The 15,747-nt window shown below is 42.9% G+C and overlaps 2 long non-coding RNA genes across 2 annotated transcripts in view; one reads left to right on the top strand and one right to left on the bottom strand.

The window, feature by feature from the left end:
- Positions 1-15,032, bottom strand: part of LOC139668275 (uncharacterized) — a 51,799-nt gene extending 36,767 nt beyond the window's left edge. Inside the window, exon 1 of the long non-coding RNA XR_011697016.1 lies at positions 14,997-15,032. This is a non-coding gene — a long non-coding RNA (uncharacterized lncRNA). The remainder of the gene's footprint in view (positions 1-14,996) is intronic.
- On the top strand, positions 965-13,121 carry LOC139668273 (uncharacterized). The gene is made up of 3 exons (XR_011697013.1): positions 965-1,065; positions 11,571-11,829; positions 12,606-13,121. It is a non-coding gene; the product is annotated as an uncharacterized lncRNA (long non-coding RNA).
- Positions 15,033-15,747: the final 715 nt, after the last annotated feature.

The raw sequence follows: 15,747 nt of genomic DNA, 5'->3' as shown, positions 1-15,747 counted from the left end.
TGTCTCAGCACAAGGGAGACCCACTGCCTCAGCAGCACCACTGCAACGAGGGACGATGGGAGGGCCATGAGCCCTGCAGCCCGTCGGGAGCAGAAACTGCCCTTCAGCCTGGAAGCAAAGGCAAGCAGGGAGAGGGATGACTTCTTCCTCCTCACTCTGCACAACAAGAGGTGTCGATGCACTAACTGGTCTGACATTTGCCTTGGTGTTGGATTCTTTTTTAAATTCCAAGAGTACTCTAAATAATGGGAACAACGGGACTCTGCACCTGGGAAGGCCGTTGTGCATTTCTATCTGATAGGCAGGATATCAGGGTTAGCTAAATATGAGTTCAGCTGCGGGACTGACTCACCGCTTGTTCCTGGAACTGTCTGAAGGAGGGGAGGATGCTGTGGGCAGGCTCTAACTGTATCATCTGGGTTAGGGCCGGTAGCAGATGGTCCTAAAAACATACTTCCATGTGGGTTTAAAATAGCGCAGCACCCACAATCAGCTGAATGGGGAAATGTGAAAAAGGCTTGTCACACAAGGAATGCTGCTGTGAAGATCTGCAGTCAGGAGGGGATCCAAAGCTTCACCAGCCCTCGCTGCATAAAGTGCCCAAGGCTGTCTCCTTGCTCATATCGGCTCACACCACTGCCCTCTCCCACCAGCCCTGGCAGGGGAACTCTGACCTTCCCATCATATTTCATGCAAGAGTACAATCTTTTTTTTCCCCCACCATAACAATAAAATGAGGAAACTTTCTCCAAAAGCAGCTTTTCTAGTTAAGCAGCACTCCCTGTCCACTGCATAAGCTTAAGCCTAAAAAACTCATTTAAAAAAAGGAATCCCTTCTCCTTTGTGAGTCAACCTGCTGCACGCGTTGGTCAGCAGCAACGACAGCCCTAAACAGTCAGAGACTATAGTTACATCCTGCCGGCTGCCCTGATGCCACACACAGAGTACAGGAGGTGGTGACAGGAGGAACCGGCAGACGGCTCCCGAGGAGCCACTCAACCGCCCGGGGGTCGGCAAGGAGCACGCAGGGAGCGCTGCAAAGATCCCCCCACCCCAAGCCTTACGGTGAGTGTCCACACTGCGCAGCAGCCCAAGGAAAGGGTCTGGCTGGCCGTGGGGTAGCGGAGCAGCGCAGGGAGCACTGCAAGGCTGCTGCCCTCTTCCTTGTCCCAGCCCACCCGAGATCCACCGGGCAGTAGCTGAGCTCACTCCGCAGGTGCTCATTTCCTCCAGCTCCCTCTACAGCCAGCACAGAGACCCCTTCCCAGGGCACACCCTGGGACCCTGCCAGCTGATGTCTTCCAGTTGAAGAGAGGTGGGGTGCCTTATTTCTCAAGGCTCAGGTTAACCCCAAAAGTCCCAGTGCCTGAGGGAGCGGGATGAAGTGACACCCGAGGAACTGCATTGCTGTTTGTGTTCCTGGCATCCCCAGGCTGATGGGTACTGAGATGCTGGGAACAAAAGAACAATCTTCCATTTCCCCAGCCTTCCCCCTATCCTCCGTGCTATAAGGGCTGTCACTGGCAGCAAAAAGCCTGATTCCTCCTCTGGCCCCGTATTTGTGTCTCAGTAGATGTGCAAATGCACCAGCAAAGGTTTCTTGCTTCTTCCCCTCCTCCCTGTCTCCTGCCTTTTTGCCATGCAAGCACCAAGAGCTATCTGGGCTGTAACCTTTAGAGGAGGAGAAATAGCACAGGCACGTCTGTTTTTACAGCTAATTGGCCACTATTTTTGAAATGGGCAGAAGTGGCTCAGATGAACAAAAAGAGGTGCCCAAGAAGCCCTAGCCCCTGTGGGGGCCTGGCTCTAGCTCCTAGAGCTGTTCATGGCAAATGTCCCACTGACGCCAGACAGATGCACCAAGGCTTGCTTCAGATTGCACCAACTCCTGGTGCAAACAGGTCCAGCCCCAGCTGCTCTGCTGGAACTTGCATGACTACAAAGTCACTACTCCTCTGTTTAAAGCATCTTTCGAAAGCAAGTTTTTCCTAGACATTACCCCGGTCTTAAAAAGCAAACACATGCTGTCTGCACCTTGCACTTTGTTTTCAGCATTTCCTGTAAACTGCTCTTAGCACTGCAAGAAAGCATTTCAGAGCACATTTTAAAAAATATTTTCTCTGTTTGGCTTGACTGGGGTTTTATCAGCACAAAACTATTAGTACAGCACTGGCTTGTTCCACGCTTACTGCCAATACAATAAAGGCTGTAATGAGAGATGTTTTAGATGAAGAGTAATTATGACTGCCAATAGTTGCAGAGAAAGTACTCATTTGGGCAGAGTGGGAAGGCAAGGCTGTTCTGGTGTTCGCTGCAACCTTCACTCATTACCTTTTCCAGAAAGCATTAAGCTTTCCGCCTGCACTTGCAGTACACATCCCACAGTTTTACCAGGAGGCAGTTCCTACAATCTAGGCTGAGAGTTTTAATAGATGGGAAAGCTATCTGAGCTCACACAGGGTTGCCCTTTCCACCTATGTTTTCACATTTTGGTTCTAGCCAGCTGTAACAAAGGAGCTTCCCTTCACATTCACCATTCACTACCCAACCCCACCAAACAGACACCATTGCACAGAAATGGTCACTATTCTTCTGTTCAACCTAGAGTTGCACAAATTGGGCAGGGCACTTTCTAGATGTAGAGGAAGACACAAAAGACACAGTCTTAAAATATCTGAATAGCACTTCTGTTTCTGCCTCCAAGTACAGAGAAGAAATTCTCCAAAATCAATAAGATAACCTCTTTCCTTATTGCTTATTTAAATTACATGCCACTTTAACTGGAAATGATCACCTCCCAGGACCCTGCTTATTTTTACTACCTCTCCATCTCTATCCAAGAATTCAACATACAATAGTGAAATAGCAAGCCTAATATATGCCACAGTCTGAATACATAATATTTTGCAATAAATATAAATTATACATATATATGTAAACAGAAAGAGCGTGACTGTGAGAAAGAACTACTCTACCTACTTCCCATTCATGTTATGCAAACACCTTTCACATGTGTCTTTGCTCACTGAATGCAAACAGTGAGTATGCATACAGATATGCCCACAAAGCATGCGTTCCTCATTAAAATCCATGCAATAAATTTGTATCTGATTAACTTTTAAATCCTTCACCTTCCCACAACTCCATCTTCCCAAAATCTAGTGGTCCAAATCCTGTTCACTTCTTCAGGCAACCTCTTGCAGTCAGGGTCTTCAGCCTCCATTAGTGGAAAGCATCCTCCCATCCCTATGGATGTTACTGGCTTGAACCCCAGGACTGGACACATCCAGTCTCACACCATTGGCAACAAAATGAAGAGGTGATACATGGAGTTTTGTATCATGTAAAGGGAATAGGCTGCACTTTCCAACAAGGCAATATTTTTATGGAAAATCAAAGCGCATGAGGACATTAACATGCTTCATTTTCACGTAGAGGAAAATTTTTCTCAGATTATTTTTAGAAAGATTTACTGGTTTTAATTTTGGTAGTTGGATCCTAAAAAAGGAAGCATGGCACATGGCCTCTTAAAAAGTTGCAAAACCCGCTCTCAATAAAATTTAATATGCCCTGACTTGGCTTTTCTTTAATGTGCACTGTGTGAAGTGCAGTGGTATAACATTTTTAGCATCAATCATTTCAGCACACTCCTGAGTCATGTGACTACCTCACATCTCTGCAAATAGGACATTTATTCAATGCCACTTATTTTCTCTGCACTATATGCACATCTGCATACCCAAACCCACGTGTATCGCTGGTAACTTTTCCTTGATTTCCAACATTACTGCCCATTGGAGGAGTCACTAAGTGCATGGAGATCAAGAGAACTGTGCTGGCACAAACACACTCTAACAGACCAGATTATCATCCCAGCAAAACACAAAGTCTGATGAGTACATGCTGGTATGTACTCTGGGTGTGCACTGCTGCATGTCTGTGTGCATGTCTATGTAAATTTCCCATCCATTAATTTTTGGTGGAGCAATAATGGCCAAATATGCTGCCTCAGTGAACTGATGGAGTCCTGTGTAACTTGACAGAGCTGTAACAGGTTACACCCACTGAATGGTTGGCTGAGATGCTTTGGCAAGCTGCTTCAGGAAAGAATTTTGCTGCCATAGCTATTATGTGAAAGCAGTGCTACTATAGATTGTATTATTTATTGCGTATTTTATGTCACTGGTGCAGTCAGGAGGATACAATGAAGAGGAGCAAGACCATCTAGCTCACCAAGTCCAGTTTCTCTGAGATTAACCAAAAAGATATTCTGCCCAGAATGGCCTGTGAACACTGTGAACATTTTCACCAACACCCCCACACCCCCACGCCCCACCTGAAATACATAAAAAGCCCCAGAAAACATAGGAGAACAAAATGTCACCCATATTCTAGGTCCCAGAAGTAATACAGAACTTCCTCCCATTCCCTAAAAAAGTCCGTTCAGGTACTGCAATATATCCTGGATGTCCTCTAGAGCTTTCACTTTGTGAAGTTGAAATATGCACAATATGGGAGCACGCCCATTACGGCTAATTATTTAGTCAAGGAGATACTGATCTCTAACATTTTAACTCACCACAGAGACCTCCTTCAACAGCAAGCCAAACTTTTTACAGAAAGGGTTAAATATCAAGACTGTACAAAAGAGGACTTCGAGAAGAAGCTCTTGTTAGTCAGCCTGCCCCTTGTTACCCTTGTTAATCAGCATGTCACTGCAAAACATATAAATAAGCTCATATTCTCCCATGGGCAATATTATAAAATGACAATGGGAAAAGTACTACTGATTTAAAGCAAGCATCTCCACTTTCCTAAAGCTAGTTTTCCTCTAGGGAGCGTTTCTCATAAAACACAGAGATCCAGCACATTTGGGTTTTTAACAGGGACAGTCAGATTGGTACAGCTTTGAACTCTCATGTGAGATATTCACTAAGGTTTTTAAAGGAACGGGTCAATTTGAAAGCAGAATTAGACACTTCATATTTAATAATCCAGAGTTATTGTCTAAAACTGATTTTCAAACAATTGGATGTGAAGTGGCCAGAGGACATAGTTAAAAGGAAGTTCATAGAAAAGAGAGCACATGAAATCTAGAGTCAAAATACATATGGCCTAATTTAAAAACAGGATTAAAGGAAATTCACAAAGTCATTTTGCTGCCAGATTTAATTAGTATGTTTAATATGTGAGATCACCTGAATCTACTTTTACTTGTTTTGTGTCCCATTAGGAGTTTCACAGGAGCAGTAATATGATTGAGTGGCCCCTGTGAGGGATGAAGCTTAGGCTGCTTTGAAACAAATTGAATTAATTTGAAATGATTCTTTCCAGGTATGACATTCTTGGAAACAGATGTGGGGATAAGGAGGGAAGGCATCAAAAGTACAGATAGATAGACCTATAACAATACCCACCTTTTGTATATTATCAGCACTTTTTTAAATATTTCCAGAAATATTGTAACATAAGAAAGCCTGTTCACATAAGATTATGACTGATCATATTCTATAGAATTAGGATAGTACTTGAGATAGTACAGTGGCAAGGGTCCTCACACAAATTTTTCATCTCTACCAGTTCTCTTAAATGTTAAAGTTGTGTGGACTGGGTCATGGGGCTTTTTTTGGGAAGATATTAGAGAGTCAATTTGTACCCAGACATTTCACAGGGAGTGAAACAGGCCAGATTTCAGGTCACTAGTGGATAGAGCCATCATGGAGGAAAGGGGGACTTATTTTGAGTGACATCCAAAGCCTTTGCACTAGATTTCACTGTTGTTGACTAATTTTACATGGAAGTCACACAGGAGTTTTCACTGTTGAGTAGCAGTGCAAACCTCTAAATAGAATAGATAGAGCAGATTTTACACTGTTTCCCAAACAAATGGTGTCATAAATACTTTAAATAGTATAGTTTCATAGCTAAAACAGTATATAACAGCAGAGGAGGTGGAAGCAGGGGCAGTAAGGATAGTACCAGAAGAAAAAAATGTTCTGAGACTGATTTCTGGAGGCTCAGAATATCTAAAATTTACACCCAACTCTGTAAGCTACAAGTGCTCATTTTGCCTGAAAGAAGTCCATGCATATGCATTCTCATTTTAACCTGCAAAAACATTTCAAAATCCAGGCCCCGATCTGGCAAGATGCTGAATGTTTTCCCTTTTCATCAGACAAGCCTCTAAAGAGATACTGAAGCATGCATACTGTAGGAGCCGAAGCACAGCCACAAAGGCTAATTTACCCAGCCAAAAGGCAGTCATTGCTGCCACTGCTATGCAGACATACCAACTCCCTTCAGCAGAACTTCAGTGAAGACTGAGGGCACTTGTCACTTCACAGGGAGCACTCAGTGTCTCCCAGGCTCACGTTGGGTCTACATATGGATGAGCCGAATATTTTTCACTACAAACACTCTTCCCCTTCCAGGCCTCCTTCACTTTCAGTTCTGAAGGGTGAATTCATTGAAAACATCTGCACTACTAGAAACATTCTGTGTTTTTTCCAAACCTCATCCCCATGGTGGCTGCGTAGTAAGGGAGAATAGACAGAGCTGCATAACACAAGCCTGCAAGCAATGAACTACAGTGGAGAGAGGACACCGAATGCTGGAGCTTTGTCTCCTACACCTAGGCACTACCCAGGTTCTTCTTACCCTCTGCCCTGTATTCTGCTCTCTGCCATATAGCCAAAAGGTTTCCAGAAGCAGCTGTCACATCACACTGCACCACTCTTACCTCCATGATGTGGAACACCTCTTAAATGAATTTCACTCATCAGTCTGTTACCTTCTGCACACCTCTGAGTTCCTACATGCTTCCCTCAGTATCAAGGCCAATTCTGGAGTTATTTTCAAGGTATCTTACATAATTTGTATCTCTCCTTCTTTTGTCCTATTTCCTTATTTTCTTTTAACATTGCAAACTTGTAGCACTGAGGAAAGGGCTCTGTAACCATGTCACAACAACGTAGTAGAGGCACAAGTGGGACTGATCCTGTGCCACTCACAAGCAGCAGCAACGTATCTGGGATTAGAGTGCAAGAGCATGTTTATGGCAGTAAACTTTAATGAGCCACATGAATTCTTCAAAAAAGGGAAGGGAAAAGATGCATTTTTGTTTGGGGAATAAGGGATGTGGACCAGCCTCCAGCAGGCCTATCAGGAAGGCATGTGTAAGGGCTTGCGTGACCATCTGTTTCTCCTCCTTATCAGAGCTCCAGTGCCAGCTGCCTCTGTGGCTGAGCCGTCCCACGTGCAGGTCCCCTGCCCGGTGCTGTGCTGCCTCTATCTACTCCTTACTAATCCCACATAACTCTATGAGCCTGTTTCCTACCAACCCTATTTGGCCCCACCCCTCTGTAAACCCCTTATATATAAATCACAGAGGGGAAGCTGGCATGTCCTCATGGTGCCAGTTAGCTGTGCTGCTCCCTTCCCTGACCTCCTTCTGAGGCACATCTGAGTGGATGCTGCACTCGCCTTACTTCCCACGTTCCTTAGCCTGCTGAGCCTCCATTTCCTGCAACGCCGTGAAAGTGTGGTCCAAGCCTGAACAACCACAGGATTTATGTTTGCTGACCTAGCACCCACATCCCAGTGCTACCGTGCCCAAACTGCAATTAAAGCTGCAAAAGCAGCCCAGAAGTCGATACCCCAGATAGATAGGCAAGATAAGAACCTAATAGCAGATAGACAAGCTGATAGGCGAGTTTGAAAGCTGCAGCCACCTGGGAGCCACGCATGGTGATGCAATCCTGCAGTGGCAGTTGCCAAAGTCATTCTGACAGCAGAGGCCAAGGGTGGGCAGGGTGCCCGCAGGGGCGCTGGGGAGGGGAGCTGGGTCCACAGAGTCCATCTGCAGAGAGGTGTGAAAACAGGCAGAGCTGCAGCCAGGCTCCCTTTGGGGTGTCTTGCAGTGCTGGCAGCACAGCACTCCACTAAGCCTTGTGCTCACAGACCATGAACAACTGGGATTGAAAAAATATGTGTAACCTGGCTAAAGGACAACAAGCTGCTGGGGGAAGGGACGGGGGAAGCAGGGGAGCGTGGTAGGCTGTGAATATCTGGAGGATGCTGACCCCAATGAGGGCGTGGAGGCTGAGAGAGAGAAGTCATCTAGGATGCTAAGTTTTGCATTACTGCTCCCTGAATGAAATGCTGGATGAAATTAAGAGAAGAACAATGAAACCCAGCCAGGCAGGACAGGCTGGCAGACGCACTGGCAGTTTGTCTCCTTTGCATTCCAGCACCTCCATAAACAGAGTAACAGGAAGGAAGGCATGGTGGTTGCTCCCACAGATCACCCCAAGGCTCATAAGCCAGACCTGGCCTTCTCAATTCACTTGCAGAGGTGGAGGGAATCCATCTGTATTGTAATAATATCTTTCAGCCCAGGAGGCACGGCCACGGACCAACCATGAACACAATACAGAACAAAACAATGATGCCACTCCCCAAAGAATTTCCCATTGATCTCAGTGTATGAGAAGTAACAATAATTGGATGTGGTCTCCCCGCCAAGGACTTAGAAATTTACAGTGAGTTGCCACAGCACTTTCACTAGCTTTTCAGCCTCCTCTTGAGCTTTACGACTTCCCAGCCAACAAATTAGTCTGTACAAAATCCAATATTGAATGCAATTTTCACTTTAACCTACATGTTGAACTTCAATGTCTTCAGTGAACCCAGGTGAGAGATGGACTAATGTACTTTCCAGAATGGGTTTATAAAGTCAAATCTGGCCCAGATTATTACAAACTGTTATTATTATATCTGTAATAATAACTTCATAATTTAACTGTTTGTCTCCAAGTACACTACACAAAGGTTATTTCCTACTAGTTCCCTAGTATTGTTACCACCACAGCAGGATGTAGCTTTGTGACAGACTTCCATAGGAAGACCAAGGATGGAGTTGGACTGACAACTGAAGTATAGCTAGAAGTAGTTTATTCCAGTGTTGAAGGATCAAGCATGACAATGGGGCAAAGGTCACATCATTATCACCAACAGTGGCTTCCAGAACAGAGAACTTCTCTTTCCTGGGCTGTCCATTGGACCAGTTATTACAAATCTTTGACTATGTCTTGGAGAAGAATCAACAGTCCATACAACTTATTTCTCATTTTGACTCGTAAATGGTGATTGTTATTATAAAACAAGCTATGATTCCAGCCCCCTTGTGCTAGGCACTGCACAAAGGTTTTGGGGAATTTTTTTGTGAAGGGAACCTAGAAGCTAAAAAAAATGTTTAGCAAGAAATGAAACAGAGAGCAGAGGAGATGTTCTATCACTGTACCAAACCTAAATTTCTATTGAAGAATACATTCTCACTTGAAGAAGTGTTTACAAAGCCTACTAGAGTTCTTGGGAATTTTACTGAGATTGAACACTAGAAGTATGAATTATTTGAAACAGACGGGCTAAACCTTCCTGACCAAACACCCTGAACAATGTACAAATGTGGATTTAAGTGAGATATGCATTCAGACTGGATCCAGTCCAATGAGGGTCAATCCCATGTCATACAGTACAAAGCATAAATCTGAGATTAAAGAGAACTGAAAATAAATCCTTGTTCTGCTTTGGTATTTTTTATTTACAGAGATGCAACACACAAATATTTATAAACAATATTCTTACAGGGCTTGGAGGGTAGTCTTCCTTTCAAATAACTAGTGTTTAAAGAAATTCTCACCTCACTTAAAATGAGATGCATCATGTGTGTATGCAGAGTTTTGCTGAAGAAAATAAATACTATTAAAAATGAAATTAGAGTTGGAAAACCTCAGGCACTAATCCCCACCAATCAGCCTGACAGACTTGAAGGGAAACATGCAAGAAAGGCTCAGATAATGCAATGATGCAAGATGTAAAAGAATCTACTTGCTTGGTTAAGATAGAAGATCACTATCTAACACCAAGACAACACCTCCAGGCTCTCTTATTTAAGTACTGGACTAATCTGACTCGGTTTAGCTCACAAAGTCTGTTGGGACCAGATGATGATGAAGTCAGCAGCAAGATAACTGGAGATTAAACTTTGCAGATATTTCTGTTCCTGAAATTACTTCCCTTTCTATACTCTGCTACTAGCTCCCAAGTTTCTTATTCCCTCTTTATAAAGTGTAAAACAATTCACCCAGCTGAGGATTGGGCCCTGAATTTTTGTTGCTCAGTTAGAAGAAAGTAAAATTAATGGTGCTTATAAAGCCTCCAGAAGGTCAGCAAAAAGTGCATGGAGCACCCTGTGACTTTGTGTTAAAAGAAGGAAATTCCAATTCCAGTTTCTCAACCACCTTAACTTCAGAGATACAGGATTCATATGCACACAAAATGAGGAGATGTATGTGATGGACTGCAGAGAGTAAGTAGTTACTCAACAGTACAAATTATAAGACAAAGAGCTTATAAGTAGACCAGTGGAAGAGGTGCTTTAGAAGAGCAAGAAAATGCAGCTACAAACCCACTGAAATATTGGTACTGTCTGCACAATTCTATGGCGAGTGTTATTCTGAGGAGGTGAGGAATGCAAGGCAGGGGGTCTGTGGTCTATGATTTGTTTCTCCATCAATACATATGTCTGACTTCGAGTAAAAGATTAACGAGACAGCTAGCAAATGTCCTAGGAGACAAATGGGTAAAGTGCTGTTTGTACATGTCAGTTGAGGGAGGGCTCATTCTCATTTCTCAGTCTCTGAATGAATCTGCTGGGATGCACACCTGCACGAGGAAGATTTCCTTGACAAGGTAACCCTTTCCTCTGCAGAACACATGAGCATGTCAGCATACAGCTTACCTGACACGTACATTCTTTCTGTCACTGTGGTTTGGAAAGAACCTTCCACCTACTTTTTTTCTGCATGTGACGTACATTGCTGCATGTTACAGAAAACCCCCAGGTAAAGTAAATGGAAACTCTATCCAGCAGCTATGCACCTGGTGTTTTTGCGTTTCCCAACAGATACTACAGTTGCTGGAATGATGTGTGAATCTTCTACAAGTCCTATTGACAATTTAGTTTAGGTGTGGCATGAGAGAGATCTGAGTAATTGATACCAATGACCCACAGCCTGTTGCTAAAGAGAAGGAAGAAAGGAACTGATGGAATTTATAGTAAAAAAACCCAACCGAAACAAAACAAAAAAACAATGCAAAACCATAAAACCCCACAAATATTTACATTATTCTACTCCTCACACCAACCACTGTTACAGGCTGAAAAGACTAGAAATGTGTTGACACTTTCATTTTCCAGGGATGATCACGGCAGTGAAGAGAACAGTTAGACTGCCACTAAAGCTCGTTCTTCCTTGCTATCAGAAACTGTTGTGCTTTCCTGTCCTGTTGACTGTTTTACTGGTGATCCCTCAGAGCTGATGGTGTAATGCTGTTGGCATGAGTCCTGTTGCAAGGAATGCAGTGGCGCCCAGTCAACCACCAGTACTAAACACGATCTCCCTGCAGATATTAACTAACCTGGCAGCTCAGTTCTGTGTAGTAATGCCACGAAAAACAGAAGCACTTTTTCCTTTCCTCACTGCACTTTTTTTTTTGTTCTTTTTTAGCTCTTTTCTGGAAAACTCAGAGGGAGTTAAGCAAATTCCCTAAGAAGAAAAGTGACCCACCACTTGTAACACTGTCACAACCTTCAACATGGATTATGTGCTAATTTCTGCTTTACCTGAAACCTGTGAAGTGTGAGTCACATCCATTTCCCTTATGCCACGAAGAAGAGGAATGCTGATATGTGGGAAGTGACAAAGAAGCGTGAAGGAGCTGATGTTCACCTCTTAAACTTGATGAAATCTGCTGGTGAATCATAGGGTAAGAACTTGACCTCACCCATGAAGTTGCAAGAAGATTAAAAGAACTTCCTTGTACCTCTTTGCTGTGACTCTGACTACCAAATTTATTGTCAAGAGATGAGCAGTTAAACCACCCCACTAAGCTCAGGGAGAATGAGATCAAGTCTTGTCAAGGGCCACCTTTGACAACCCAGCTCAAAATAAAATAAGCTATCCCTTTTGATGAATCAAGAGCAACTGGTCCTGCTACTGGACATATCAGACAGATGAAGGCTGAGGAAAGGGACATACTCAACCATCCCAAACCTTTTCATATTAGTGACATCATACATATTTCTGTGCAAAAAGTTTGATGCCCTGAATAAGAAGGTGATCTTGCAGGAAATTAGGCCTCAGGCGATGTTTTTATCTTGTTTAAGTCTGGCAGCATGCAAGGAAGCACAGGTTAAGTTTGTCAAAAAAAAGCTAAGAAACACTTAGAAAATTATAAGGCCATCTACAGCGACAGCCGAAAAGCAGGAAAAGGGAACACCATAAAATGAACAGGATTTGTTATGAACTGAACAGCTTTCTGTATGCAAGGCTCTTAATCACCTATAGATTAAAAACATCCTAATAGGAGCTTTCTTTCCACGCCTGAATGCAGCTCTTGAACTTGTGAGCATTTGGCCCATAGGCACTGCCAGAGTGCTGTGTCCCTCCTCCCCGAGAGTGCTGCCAGAACGCAGGAAATAAGACACATGCTGGTCCATCCTGTACTGTATTCTTACTTCTATTTTTTTTCCTTCTTTGCAGCTGCAAAGTACAACTGAGCAAGTTAAAATTCCACTTCCCTTGAACACGGAAGCCAGCAATGCATTTTGTCACATGGTCATACCAGCAGACCGCAACAAGCCCAGTCACCTGGTGAAACAATCCACTCGGAGATTTGGAAGGAAAATTTCCTACGGGCAGGTGACACTGGACATCTGGCAGCCCTCTGCTTCTGTTCTGAGAATAACACCTACATCGTAGGGCATGCTGCCAGAAGCTGCACCCACCTGGGATGTAGCCAGCCCAAGATGAAAGGGAGCACCAAATCCAGAAGGGATGATTAGCATTCACTGATGTTCAGGACAGAGGTACCTGGGAACATGCTAGTTCCCCTTAGGTGTTCAGTACTGCATGGTAAAGTCAGGGAGCTAAGAAAGTTAATCAGGTCAGAGCCAGGCTTGCATATGCTTTCTCCACAGGAATTACAAACTACTTGCCAAATATTCTGATTGGGTAATTGCTACCTGGATTACTAAGGATATGCAGCCCAAAAGAAGATAATTGCTCAGAGTTTCTGATAGATTGCATCATTCCCTGCCAAAGTATAAGGCAGAATGAGAACTATCAACATATAATGGAAGGATACAAGCCTGTGTGTACAGCAAGGCTGAACCCATCATAGCTGAACCAGAAGAAACATTAACCCCCACACTTTAGAAAAGCAATAATTTAATTCTGAACTACAGAAGCATTTGTGGAATCCAGAGATTCCCTGAAATAACCTTCCCTTTCTTAGGACACAGGGGACAAGCATTTATCCCTGCTCTAAAATGTAAATTTGACCAAAGTTAATTTTACTCCAGCATCTAGCTATGAGATCATTGTTCTACCAGCACACAACTTTAGCCTCACTCTGCCACATATTTGATGACCAAGTGCAACTTGGAGCAGAGCCTGTAGTGGCTGTCAAGGGTGCTGCTATGTGATAAAAAAATCCATCACTCATTGTATTTATCTATAAACAAAAACGGTTAGGTATTACTAAGATTAGGAAATGGAAAGACTGGGTATACAAAATATTAAAAAATAATTGTATGTGAGAGTCTAAGATCCCTAAAGCTTTTTCAGAAGTACACTTTGTCTCTGCAACCAGGAAATAGAACAGAAATTATTTAAATTTTCACTCTATTCCTGTCAGCCATGCATACAATGCTGACTCAGGAGCAAACATTAAAAAGCAGGAGCCATGTGGGAACTTACAAATCCAATTGTACATCTCCCAAGGGAAGTCATTACAACAGTGTCAAGCAGGCCTTAAGCAGGAGGAATGAATAGGTGGGGGGAGATTTGACAGCAGGGGAAAACAGTGCTTGTAGGAAAGGTCCCAGTAGCAACAGGTCCAATCAACACACAGCCTTCCGACTGACCTGTGATCCTGAGGCTTTTAAGGAGGAAAGTGATAGCCCATATCAAAAGCAATTAAGGAAGACATGATGCAAATATAATGAGAGAGAGCACATTAAAATATCCAGTGCAGGGCCCACTTCTGTGTGCCATTAGAAGATTACTCCTCCTTGTTTTCTTAGGTTTATAACTGAAATAGATAATTTTAGACATGACCACAAACAAGCAAACAGACTCAAAACTACAACTCTAAGAAAGCTGGGAGTTAGTAATATTATTAGGGCTTATTCAAGGTACTAAACCTGGCCATAGATGAAATATTAATTAAAGGTTGCAATCAGTAGCTTCAAAAAACGACTATTCAACACAGCAATGGTGTTTTGCCGAATTGTGTAATGTAGTGTTATCTTACTATGCAATAAAGCTTAGACCAGAATGTTAGTGCAATATGATCATAGAGCTCTAATGATGGGCTGAAACTTAGGAAAGGCATGTGTGTATTAATATTTGACTTTAGAAAGTATGCAAATGACTTGAATAAACCTTGTTTGTCTTCTAGATGAAGTAATAGATGAATAGTCAACGGCCTGTCTTTCACTGTTGGGTGGCTCATAAAATTAGTGTCTAAATTAAGGATCCAATTAATCTGTATCAAAGAATTTGTCAATACAGGTAAAATCATTGCAAATTTAATCTAATCATGTTTCTGGGGGGTTTTTTGTTATTTTGTGTTTTTTCCCTCTTATTACCATTAAGAATATGGCAAATCACAGCTCCCTTAAACTGGGAGGTATCCAAAATTCTGATCTTGTAGCATTCCTCCCCCTCCTACCTATGAAAAAAAATGTTTTGTTATCTATTGTGAAAAGATTTTTTTTTCTCGAGACAGGAACTACAAATTCTACTCCCCCTATTCACACCAAAAAGGACATTACACCCCAAACAGCACCACTTAATCCAAAACAAACAGCAAGATATCTAAGATATCCTTTAGTTTACTAAGAGATATAAGATTCAGAGAGAGCATACCTTCTTCTTGGAACAAAGGAAGGAGAGAGGGTGGATTCAAAGGGGCTGTATTCAAAAGAGTCTAACTCATCTCCAAGTATCATGGTCAAATTTATGAGTATTTCCCCAGGAAAAAAAAGATCGGCATCCTGGCTTAGAACGCAGCAGAACTGATTCCCACAAGCCTGGGAGTGTTGCTGGTTTTCATGATGGAGCTGTTAATCTTATAATAAAGCAACTTTTGAATGTATTTTACACTCGACGATGAGCTCTCCTAGCAGTGACCTCAGTGTGAGCAGCCCTCCCCAGTAATAGGGCTGTGGAAATATTGCTGGAGGCAGGTCTTGCATTGCTTTCTTTTGTCTCTCCACTTAGTCTTTCCAGAAAGATACTACCAGAAGCACAGAGAGACTGTAAAATGAAAACATCATTTTAAATCAAAAGGCTTTTAGTGGTTGTATTAAAGGGGCTATCAGTGTTCCCAGTTGTGACTATAGCAATTACACAATGAAAACATCTAGGTAGGTGCATAATTTAAAAAAAAGGACATCCTCCCCCTTTAGGAAAAGTCAGGCTTTATACTTCATTAGGCCTGTTTGGCTAAAGAAGGAGAAGAAATGAGGACAGAGTGAGAGAAAGAGGAGTGGGATACAATTGGAAAAAAAAAAGATGAGAGTAAAGAATGGGCAGCAGAAAAAACAGCAGGAAAGGAGGATGAAAGAGAAAGATGACATCTGACTTGGACAAGGGGTGAACCACAAACCTAGTCATT

Source organism: Pithys albifrons, chromosome 2, assembly GCF_047495875.1.
Source record: "Pithys albifrons albifrons isolate INPA30051 chromosome 2, PitAlb_v1, whole genome shotgun sequence".
Classification (NCBI taxonomy): domain Eukaryota; kingdom Metazoa; phylum Chordata; class Aves; order Passeriformes; family Thamnophilidae; genus Pithys; species Pithys albifrons.
This window is presented reverse-complemented; position numbering and strand designations above follow the sequence as displayed.